Below are 10,000 nucleotides of genomic sequence, written 5' to 3'. Positions count from 1 at the left end.
GCGGGGATGGGGAACCAGGGGCCTGGGGAACATTTTCAACACTTTGGGGCATTTTTAAACACTTTGCTCTTTTTCCCCCTCTCCCAACCAGGGGGCCTGGGGAGCCTCCTCCTGCGGGGATGGGGAACCAGGGGCCTGGGGAACATTTTCAACACTTTGGGGCATTTTTAAACACTTTGCTCTTTTTCCCCCTCTCCCAACCAGGGGGCCTGGGGAGCCTCCTCCTGCGGGGATGGGGAACCAGGGGCCTGGGGAACATTTTCAACACTTTGGGGCATTTTTAAACACTTTGCTCTTTTCCCCCCTCTCCCAACCAGGGGGCCTGGGGAGCCTCCTCCTGCGGGGATGGGGAACCAGGGGCCTGGGGAACATTTTCAACACTTTGGGGCATTTTTAAACACTTTGCTCTTTTTCCCCCTCTCCCAACCAGGGGGCCTGGGGAGCCTCCTCCTGCGGGGATGGGGAACCAGGGGCCTGGGGAACATTTTCAACACTTTGGGGCATTTTTAAACACTTTGGTCTTTTTCCCCCCTCTCCCAACCAGGGGGCCTGGGGAGCCTCCTCCTGCGGGGATGGGGAACCAGGGGCCTGGGGAACATTTTCAACACTTTGGGGCATTTTTAAACACTTTGCTCTTTTTCCCCCTCTCCCAACCAGGGGGCCTGGGGAGCCTCCTCCTGCGGGGATGGGGAACCAGGGGCCTGGGGAACATTTTCAACACTTTGGGGCATTTTTAAACACTTTGCTCTTTTCCCCCCTCTCCCAACCAGGGGGCCTGGGGAGCCTCCTCCTGCGGGGATGGGGAACCAGGGGCCTGGGGAACATTTTCAACACTTTGGGGCATTTTTAAACACTTTGCTCTTTTTCCCCCTCTCCCAACCAGGGGGCCTGGGGAGCCTCCTCCTGCGGGGATGGGGAACCAGGGGCCTGGGGAACATTTTCAACACTTTGGGGCATTTTTAAACACTTTGGTCTTTTTCCCCCCTCTCCCAACCAGGGGGCCTGGGGAGCCTCCTCCTGCGGGGATGGGGAACCAGGGGCCTGGGGAACATTTTCAACACTTTGGGGCATTTTTAAACACTTTGCTCTTTTTCCCCCTCTCCCAACCAGGGGGCCTGGGGAGCCTCCTCCTGCGGGGATGGGGAACCAGGGGCCTGGGGAACATTTTCAACACTTTGGGGCATTTTTAAACACTTTGCTCTTTTTCCCCCTCTCCCAACCAGGGGGCCTGGGGAGCCTCCTCCTGCGGGGATGGGGAACCAGGGGCCTGGGGAACATTTTCAACACTTTGGGGCATTTTTAAACACTTTGCTCTTTTTCCCCCTCTCCCAACCAGGGGGCCTGGGGAGCCTCCTCCTGCGGGGATGGGGAACCAGGGGCCTGGGGAACATTTTCAACACTTTGGGGCATTTTTAAACACTTTGGTCTTTTTCCCCCTCTCCCAACCAGGGGGCCTGGGGAGCCTCCTCCCGCGGGCATGGAGAACCAGGGGGCCTGGGGAGCCTCCTCCTGCGGTGATGGAGAACCAGGGGCCTGGGGAGCCTCCTCCTGCGGGGATGGGGAACCAGGGGGCCTGGGGAGCCTCCTCCTGCGGGCATGGAGAACCAGGGGGCCTGGGGAGCCTCCTCCTGCGGGGATGGGGAACCAGGGGGCCTGGGGAGCCTCCTCCTGCGGGGATGGAGAACCAGGGGGCCTGGGGAGCCTCCTCCTGCGGTCATGGAGAACCAGGGGGCCTGGGGAGCCTCCTCCTGCGGGCATGGAGAACCAGGGGCCTGGGGAGCCTCCTCCTGCGGGGATGGAGAACCAGGGGGCCTGGGGAGCCTCCTCCTGCGGGCATGGAGAACCAGGGGGCCTGGGGAGCCTCCTCCTGCGGGCATGGAGAACCAGGGGGCCTGGGGAGCCTCCTCCTGCGGGCATGGAGAACCAGGGGGCCTGGGGAGCCTCCTCCTGCGGGGATGGGGAACCAGGGGCCTGGGGAGCCTCCTCCTGCGGGGATGGAGAACCAAGGGGCCTGGGGAGCCTCCTCCTGCGGGCATGGAGAACATGGGGGCCTGGGGAGCCTCCTCCTGCGGGCATGGAGAACCAGGGGCCTGGGGAGCCTCCTCCTGCGGGGATGGAGAACCAGGGGGCCTGGGGAGCCTCCTCCTGCGGGGATGGAGAACCAGGGGGCCTGGGGAGCCTCCTCCTGCGGGGATGGAGAACCAGGGGGCCTGGGGAGCCTCCTACTGCGGGGATGGAGAACCAGGGGCCTGGGGAGCCTCCTCCTGCGGGGATGGAGAACCAGGGGGCCTGGGGAGCCTCCTCCTGCGGGGATGGAGAACCAGGGGGCCTGGGGAGCCTCCTCCTGCGGGGATGGAGAACCAGGGGCCTGGGGAGCCTCCTCCTGCGGGCATGGAGAACCAGGGGGCCTGGGGAGCCTCCTCCTGCGGGGATGGGGAACCAGGGGGCCTGGGGAGCCTCCTCCTGCACCAGGGGGCCTGGGGAGCCTCCTCCTGCGGGGATGGGGAACCAGGGGGCCTGGGGAGCCTCCTCCTGCGGTGATGGGGAACCATGGGGCCTGGGGAGCCTCCTCCTGCGGGGATGGGGAACCAGGGGGCCTGGGGAGCCTCCTCCTGCGGGGATGGGGAACCAGGGGCCTGGGGAGCCTCCTCCTGCGGTGATGGGGAACCATGGGGCCTGGGGAGCCTCCTCCTGCGGGGATGGGGAACCAGGGGGCCTGGGGAGCCTCCTCCTGCGGGGATGGGGAACCAGGGGCCTGGGGAGCCTCCTCCTGCACCAGGGGGCCTGGGGAGCCTCCTCCTGCGGGGATGGGGAACCAGGGGGCCTGGGGAGCCTCCTCCTGCGGGGATGGGGAACCAGGGGCCTGGGGAACATTTTCAACACTTTGGGGCATTTCACAAGCGCTTCCCTCGCTTACGGCCACACCACCCTGAATGAGCCCGATCTCGTCTGATCTCGGAAGCCAAGCAGGGTCGGGCCCAGTTAGTACTTGGATGGGAGACCGCCTGGGAATACTGGGTGCTGTAAGCATTTTTTTTTGCCATTATTTGTGGGTAGAAAAGTGAGAAAAGTGACCTAAAATAGAACCGGGACTAGCAGGCAGTTCCCCCCACCAGGCGGCGGCATTTGGGGCATTATTTGTGGGTCAGAAAGTGAGAAAAGTGACCTAAAATAGAACCGGGACTAGGCGGCAGTTCCCCCCACCAGGCGGCGGCATTTGGGGCATTATTTGTGGGTAAGAAAGTGAGAAAAGTGACCTAAAATAGAACCGGGACTAGGCGGCAGTTCCCCCCACCAGGCGGCGGCATTTGGGGCATTATTTGTGGGTCAGAAAGTGAGAAAAGTGACCTAAAATAGAACCGGGACTAGGCGGCAGTTCCCCCCACCAGGCGGCGGCATTTGGGGCATTATTTGTGGGTCAGAAAGTGAGAAAAGTGACCTAAAATAGAACCGGGACTAGGCGGCAGTTCCCCCCACCAGGCGGCGGCATTTGGGGCATTATTTGTGGGTAAGAAAGTGAGAAAAGTGACCTAAAATAGAACCGGGACTAGGCGGCAGTTCCCCCCACCAGGCGGCGGCATTTGGGGCATTATTTGTGGGTAAGAAAGTGAGAAAAGTGACCTAAAATAGAACCGGGACTAGGCGGCAGTTCCCCCCACCAGGCGGCGGCATTTGGGGCATTATTTGTGGGTCAGAAAGTGAGAAAAGTGACCTAAAATAGAACCGGGACTAGGCGGCAGTTCCCCCCACCAGGCGGCGGCATTTGGGGCATTATTTGTGGGTCAGAAAGTGAGAAAAGTGACCTAAAATAGAACCGGGACTAGGCGGCAGTTCCCCCCACCAGGCGGCGGCATTTGGGGCATTATTTGTGGGTCAGAAAGTGAGAAAAGTGACCTAAAATAGAACCGGGACTAGGCGGCAGTTCCCCCCACCAGGCGGCGGCATTTGGGGCATTATTTGTGGGTCAGAAAGTGAGAAAAGTGACCTAAAATAGAACCGGGACTAGGCGGCAGTTCCCCCCACCAGGCGGCGGCATTTGGGGCATTATTTGTGGGTCAGAAAGTGAGAAAAGTGACCTAAAATAGAACCGGGACTAGGCGGCAGTTCCCCCCACCAGGCGGCGGCATTTGGGGCATTATTTGTGGGTAAGAAAGTGAGAAAAGTGACCTAAAATAGAACCGGGACTAGGCGGCAGTTCCCCCCACCAGGCGGCGGCATTTGGGGCATTATTTGTGGGTAAGAAAGTGAGAAAAGTGACCTAAAATAGAACCGGGACTAGGCGGCAGTTCCCCCCACCAGGCGGCGGCATTTGGGGCATTATTTGTGGGTCAGAAAGTGAGAAAAGTGACCTAAAATAGAACCGGGACTAGGCGGCAGTTCCCCCCACCAGGCGGCGGCATTTGGGGCATTATTTGTGGGTCAGAAAGTGAGAAAAGTGACCTAAAATAGAACCGGGACTAGGCGGCAGTTCCCCCCACCAGGCGGCGGCATTTGGGGCATTATTTGTGGGTCAGAAAGTGAGAAAAGTGACCTAAAATAGAACCGGGACTAGGCGGCAGTTCCCCCCACCAGGCGGCGGCATTTGGGGCATTATTTGTGGGTAAGAAAGTGAGAAAAGTGACCTAAAATAGAACCGGGACTAGGCGGCAGTTCCCCCCACCAGGCGGCGGCATTTGGGGCATTATTTGTGGGTCAGAAAGTGAGAAAAGTGACCTAAAATAGAACCGGGACTAGGCGGCAGTTCCCCCACCAGATGGCGGCATTTGGGGACCCGTAGTGTGGGCAGAAAACTCACCAAAGTGACTTAAAATAGAACCGGTGCAGGCGGCATGTTCCCCCACCAGATGGCGGCATTTGGGGACCCGTAGTGTGGGTAGAAAACTCACCAAAGTGACTTAAAATAGAACCGGTGCAGGCGGCATGTTCCCCCACCAGATGGCGGCATTTGGGGACCCGTAGTGTGGGTAGAAAACTCACCAAAGTGACTTAAAATAGAACCGGTGCAGGCGGCATGTTCCCCCACCAGATGGCGGCATTTGGGGAGCCGTAGTGTGGGCAGAAAACTCACCAAAGTGACTTAAAATAGAACCGGTGCAGGCGGCATGTTCCCCCACCAGATGGCGGCATTTGGGGACCCGTAGTGTGGGCAGAAAACTCACCAAAGTGACTTAAAATAGAACCGGTGCAGGCGGCATGTTCCCCCACCAGATGGCGGCATTTGGGGACCCGTAGTGTGGGCAGAAAACTCACCAAAGTGACTTAAAATAGAACCGGTGCAGGCGGCATGTTCCCCCACCAGATGGCGGCATTTGGGGACCCGTAGTGTGGGCAGAAAACTCACCAAAGTGACTTAAAATAGAACCGGTGCAGGCGGCATGTTCCCCCACCAGATGGCGGCATTTGGGGACCTGCAGTGTGGGTAGAAAACTCACCAAAGTGTCCTAAAATAGAACCGGGACCAGGGGGCCTCTTCCCCCACCAGGTGGCGGGCTTGGGGGGCTTGGTTTCCGGGTAGAAAACTCACCAAAGTGTCCTAAAATAGAACCGGGACCAGGGGGCATGTTCCCCCACCAGGCGGCGGGCTTGGGGGGCTTGGTTTGCGGGTAGAAAACTCACCAAAGTGTCCTAAAATAGAACCAGGACCAGGGGGCATGTTCCCCCACCAGGCGGCGGGCTTGGGGGGCTTGGTTTGCGGGTAGAAAACTCACCAAAGTGTCCTAAAATAGAACCGGGACCAGGGGGCCTCTTCCCCCACCAGGCGGCGGGCTTGGGGGGCTTGGTTTGCGGGTAGAAAACTCACCAAAGTGACCTAAAATAGAACCGGGCTAGGCGGCATGTTCCCCCACCAGGCGGCGGGCTTGGGGGGCTTGGTTTGCGGGTAGAAAACTCACCAAAGTGTCCTAAAATAGAACCGGGACCAGGGGGCATGTTCCCCCACCAGGCGGCGGGCTTGGGGGGCTTGGTTTGCGGGTAGAAAACTCACCAAAGTGTCCTAAAATAGAACCGGGACCAGGGGGCATCTTCCCCCACCAGGCGGCGGGCTTGGGGGGCTTGGTTTGCGGGTAGAAAACTCACCAAAGTGTCCTAAAATAGAACCGGGACCAGGGGGCATGTTCCCCCACCAGGCGGCGGGCTTGGGGGGCTTGGTTTGCGGGTAGAAAACTCACCAAAGTGTCCTAAAATAGAACCAGGACCAGGGGGCATGTTCCCCCACCAGGCGGCGGGCTTGGGGGGCTTGGTTTGCGGGTAGAAAACTCACCAAAGTATCGGCAAAATAGAACCAGGGAAGGGGGGGATGTCGGTCACAAGGTGCCCGAGTCAGAGAACCAGGAAAACGGACATAAATCCAGAAAACCTCGGTGTCTGACTGCTCCTCAAAAAGTGGTCTTTTTGATGTCACGAGCGCAACCACCTAGAGGTTAATGGGGAGGGATGGTGTGAGCGCAAACGGATTTTTCCTAAGTGTGACTGCTCCTCAAAAAGTGGTCTTTTTGATGTCACGAGCGCAACCACCTAGAGGTTAATGGGGAGGGATGGTGTGAGCGCAAACGGATTTTTCCCAAGTGTGACTGCTCCTCAAAAAGTGGTCTTTTTGATGTCACGAGCGCAACCACCTAGAGGTTAATAGGGAGCGAGTACAACAGGGGAGGGAGTGAATGGGCTCGGACTGTGGCCGAGCCTGGTGCCTCAAAATCGGACAAGGTTGGACTGGAAGCCCGCTGAGAACTCTGGTTCTTTTGCCAGACGAAACGAATTTTTTCCGAGTGTGACTGCTCTGCAAAAAGTGGTCTTTTTGATGTCACGAGCGCAACCACCTAGAGGTTAATGGGGAGGGAGTGGAAAAAACGACAAAGTGTTGAGCTCCGGACCGGGATGGCGGGCGACTCGAGCGGTCATGCCCGACTTTGAGACACTTTGTCGCGGTCATGCGAGCGACCTCCACTGCTCCCCGGAGGTGCCCCGGACCGGGTTGGCGGGTGACTCGAGCGGTCGTGCCCGACTTTGAGACACTTTGTCGCGGTCATGCGGGCGTCCTCCGCCGGTCCCCGGAGGTGCCCCGGACCGGGTTGGCGGGTGACTCGAGCGGTCATGCCCGACTTTGAGACACTTTGTCGCGGTCATGCGGGCGTCCTCCGCCGGTCCCCGGAGGTGCCCCGGACCGGGTTGGCGGGTGACTCGAGCGGTCGTGCCCGACTTTGAGACACTTTGTCGCGGTCATGCGGGCGTCCTCCGCCGGTCCCCGGAGGTGCCCCGGACCGGGTTGGCGGGTGACTCGAGCGGTCGTGCCCGACTTTGAGACACTTTGTCGCGGTCATGCGGGCGTCCTCCGCCGGTCCCCGGAGGTGCCCCGGACCGGGTTGGCGGGTGACTCGAGCGGTCATGCCCGACTTTGAGACACTTTGTCGCGGTCATGCGGGCCTCCTCCGCCGGTCCCTGGAGGTGCCCCGGACCGGGTTGGCGGGTGACTCGAACGGTCATGCCCGACTTTGAGACACTTTGTCGCGGTCATGCGGGCGTCCTCCGCCGGTCCCTGGAGGTGCCCCGGACCGGGTTGGCGGGTGACTCGAGCGGTCATGCCCGACTTTGAGACACTTTGTCGCGGTCATGCGGGCCTCCTCCGCCGGTCCCTGGAGGTGCCCCGGACCGGGTTGGCGGGTGACTCGAACGGTCATGCCCGACTTTGAGACACTTTGTCGCGGTCATGCGGGCGTCCTCCGCCGGTCCCTGGAGGTGTCCCGGACCGGGTTGGCGGGTGACTCGAGCGGTCGTGCCCGACTTTGAGACACTTTGTCGCGGTCATGCGGGCATCCTCCGCCGGTCCCTGGAGGTGCCCCGGACCGGGTTGGCGGGTGACTCGAGCGGTCGTGCCCGACTTTGAGACACTTTGTCGCGGTCATGCGGGCGTCCTCCGCCGGTCCCTGGAGGTGCCCCGGACCGGGTTGGCGGGTGACTCGAGCGGTCGTGCCCGACTTTGAGACACTTTGTCGCGGTCATGCGGGCGTCCTCCGCCGGTCCCTGGAGGTGCCCCGGACCGGGTTGGCGGGTGACTCGAGCGGTCGTGCCCGACTTTGAGACACTTTGTCGCGGTCATGCGGGCGTCCTCCGCCGGTCCCTGGAGGTGCCCCGGACCGGGTTGGCGGGTGACTCAAGCGGTCATGCCCGACTTTGAGACACTTTGCCGCGGTCATGCGGGCGACCTCCGCCGGTCCCTGGAGGTGCCCCGGACCGGGTTGGCGGGTGACTCGAGCGGTCGTGCCCGACTTTGAGACACTTTGCCGTGGTCATGCGGGCGACCTCCGCCGGTCCCTGGATGGCGGGCTCCAGTGAGGTCGGCGGGGGAAGGCTCGGGCTGAGGCCGACTTCGGTGCCTCAAAGTCGGACAAGGTTGGATTGGAAGTCCGCTGTGTTGAGGACCAGTGGCATTCGGCGGTGGAACGCTCAGAACTTGGCCGACATCGGTGCCTCAACGTCGGACAAGGTTGGAGTGGATGACCGCTGATAACTCTGGTTCTTTTGCCAGACGAAAGAAATTTTTCCCGAGTGTGACTGCTCTGAAAAAAGTGGTCTTTTTGATGTCACGAGCGCAACCACCTAGAGGTTAATAGGGAGGCACCATAACAGGAGAGGGAGTGAAAAGGCTCGGACGGTGGCCGAGCCTGGTGCCTCAAAATCGGACAAGGTTGGAGTGGATGACCGCTGATAACTCTGGTTCTTTTGCCAGACGAAAGAAATTTTTCCCGAGTGTGACTGCTCTGAAAAAAGTGGTCTTTTTGATGTCACGAGCGCAACCACCTAGAGGTTAATAGGGAGGCACCATAACAGGAGAGGGAGTGAAAAGGCTCGGAGGGTGGCCGAGCCTGGTGCCTCAAAATCGGACAAGGTTGGAGTGGATGACCGCTGAAAACTCTGGTTCTTTTGCCAGACGAAAGAAATTTTTTCCGAGTGTGACTGCTCTGAAAAAAGTGGTCTTTTTGATGTCACGAGCGCAACCACCTAGAGGTTAATAGGGAGGCACCATAACAGGAGAGGGAGTGAAAAGGCTCGGAGGGTGGCCGAGCCTGGTGCCTCAAAATCGGACAAGGTTGGAGTGGATGACCGCTGAAAACTCTGGTTCTTTTGCCAGACGAAAGAAATTTTTCCCGAGTGTGACTGCTCTGCAAAAAGTGGTCTTTTTGATGTCACGAGCGCAACCACCTAGAGGTTAATAGGGAGGCACCATAACAGGAGAGGGAGTGAAAAGGCTCGGAGGGTGGCCGAGCCTGGTGCCTCAAAATCGGACAAGGTTGGAGTGGATGACCGCTGAAAACTCTGGTTCTTTTGCCAGACGAAAGAAATTTTTTCCGAGTGTGACTGCTCTGAAAAAAGTGGTCTTTTTGATGTCACGAGCGCAACCACCTAGAGGTTAATAGGGAGGCACCATAACAGGAGAGGGAGTGAAAAGGCTCGGAGGGTGGCCGAGCCTGGTGCCTCAAAATCGGACAAGGTTGGAGTGGATGACCGCTGAAAACTCTGGTTCTTTTGCCAGACGAAAGAAATTTTTCCCGAGTGTGACTGCTCTGCAAAAAGTGGTCTTTTTGATGTCACGAGCGCAACCACCTAGAGGTTAATAGGGAGGCACCATAACAGGAGAGGGAGTGAAAAGGCTCGGAGGGTGGCCGAGCCTGGTGCCTCAAAGTCGGACAAGGTTGGAGTGGATGACCGCTGAAAACTCTGGTTCTTTTGCCAGACGAAAGAAATTTTTTCCGAGTGTGACTGCTCTGCAAAAAGTGGTCTTTTTGATGTCACGAGCGCAACCACCTAGAGGTTAATAGGGAGGCACCATAACAGGAGAGGGAGTGAAAAGGCTCGGAGGGTGGCCGAGCCTGGTGCCTCAAAATCGGACAAGGTTGGAGTGGATGACCGCTGAACACTCTGGTTCTTTTGCCAGACGAAAGAAATTTTTTCCGAGTGTGACTGCTCTGCAAAAAGTGGTCTTTTTGATGTCACGAGCGCAACCACC

The 10,000-nt window shown here is 59.1% G+C and overlaps 1 non-coding gene across 1 annotated transcript; it reads left to right on the top strand.

The window, feature by feature from the left end:
- Positions 1-2,911: 2,911 nt before the first annotated feature.
- On the top strand, positions 2,912-3,030 carry LOC148058260 (5S ribosomal RNA). Its single transcript, XR_015710024.1, has one exon. It is a non-coding gene; the product is annotated as a 5S ribosomal RNA (ribosomal RNA).
- The last annotated feature ends 6,970 nt before the right edge of the window (positions 3,031-10,000 follow it).

Source organism: Callionymus lyra, unplaced genomic scaffold (assembly GCF_982586985.1).
Source record: "Callionymus lyra unplaced genomic scaffold, fCalLyr1.hap1.1 HAP1_SCAFFOLD_126, whole genome shotgun sequence".
Classification (NCBI taxonomy): domain Eukaryota; kingdom Metazoa; phylum Chordata; class Actinopteri; order Syngnathiformes; family Callionymidae; genus Callionymus; species Callionymus lyra.
This window is presented reverse-complemented; position numbering and strand designations above follow the sequence as displayed.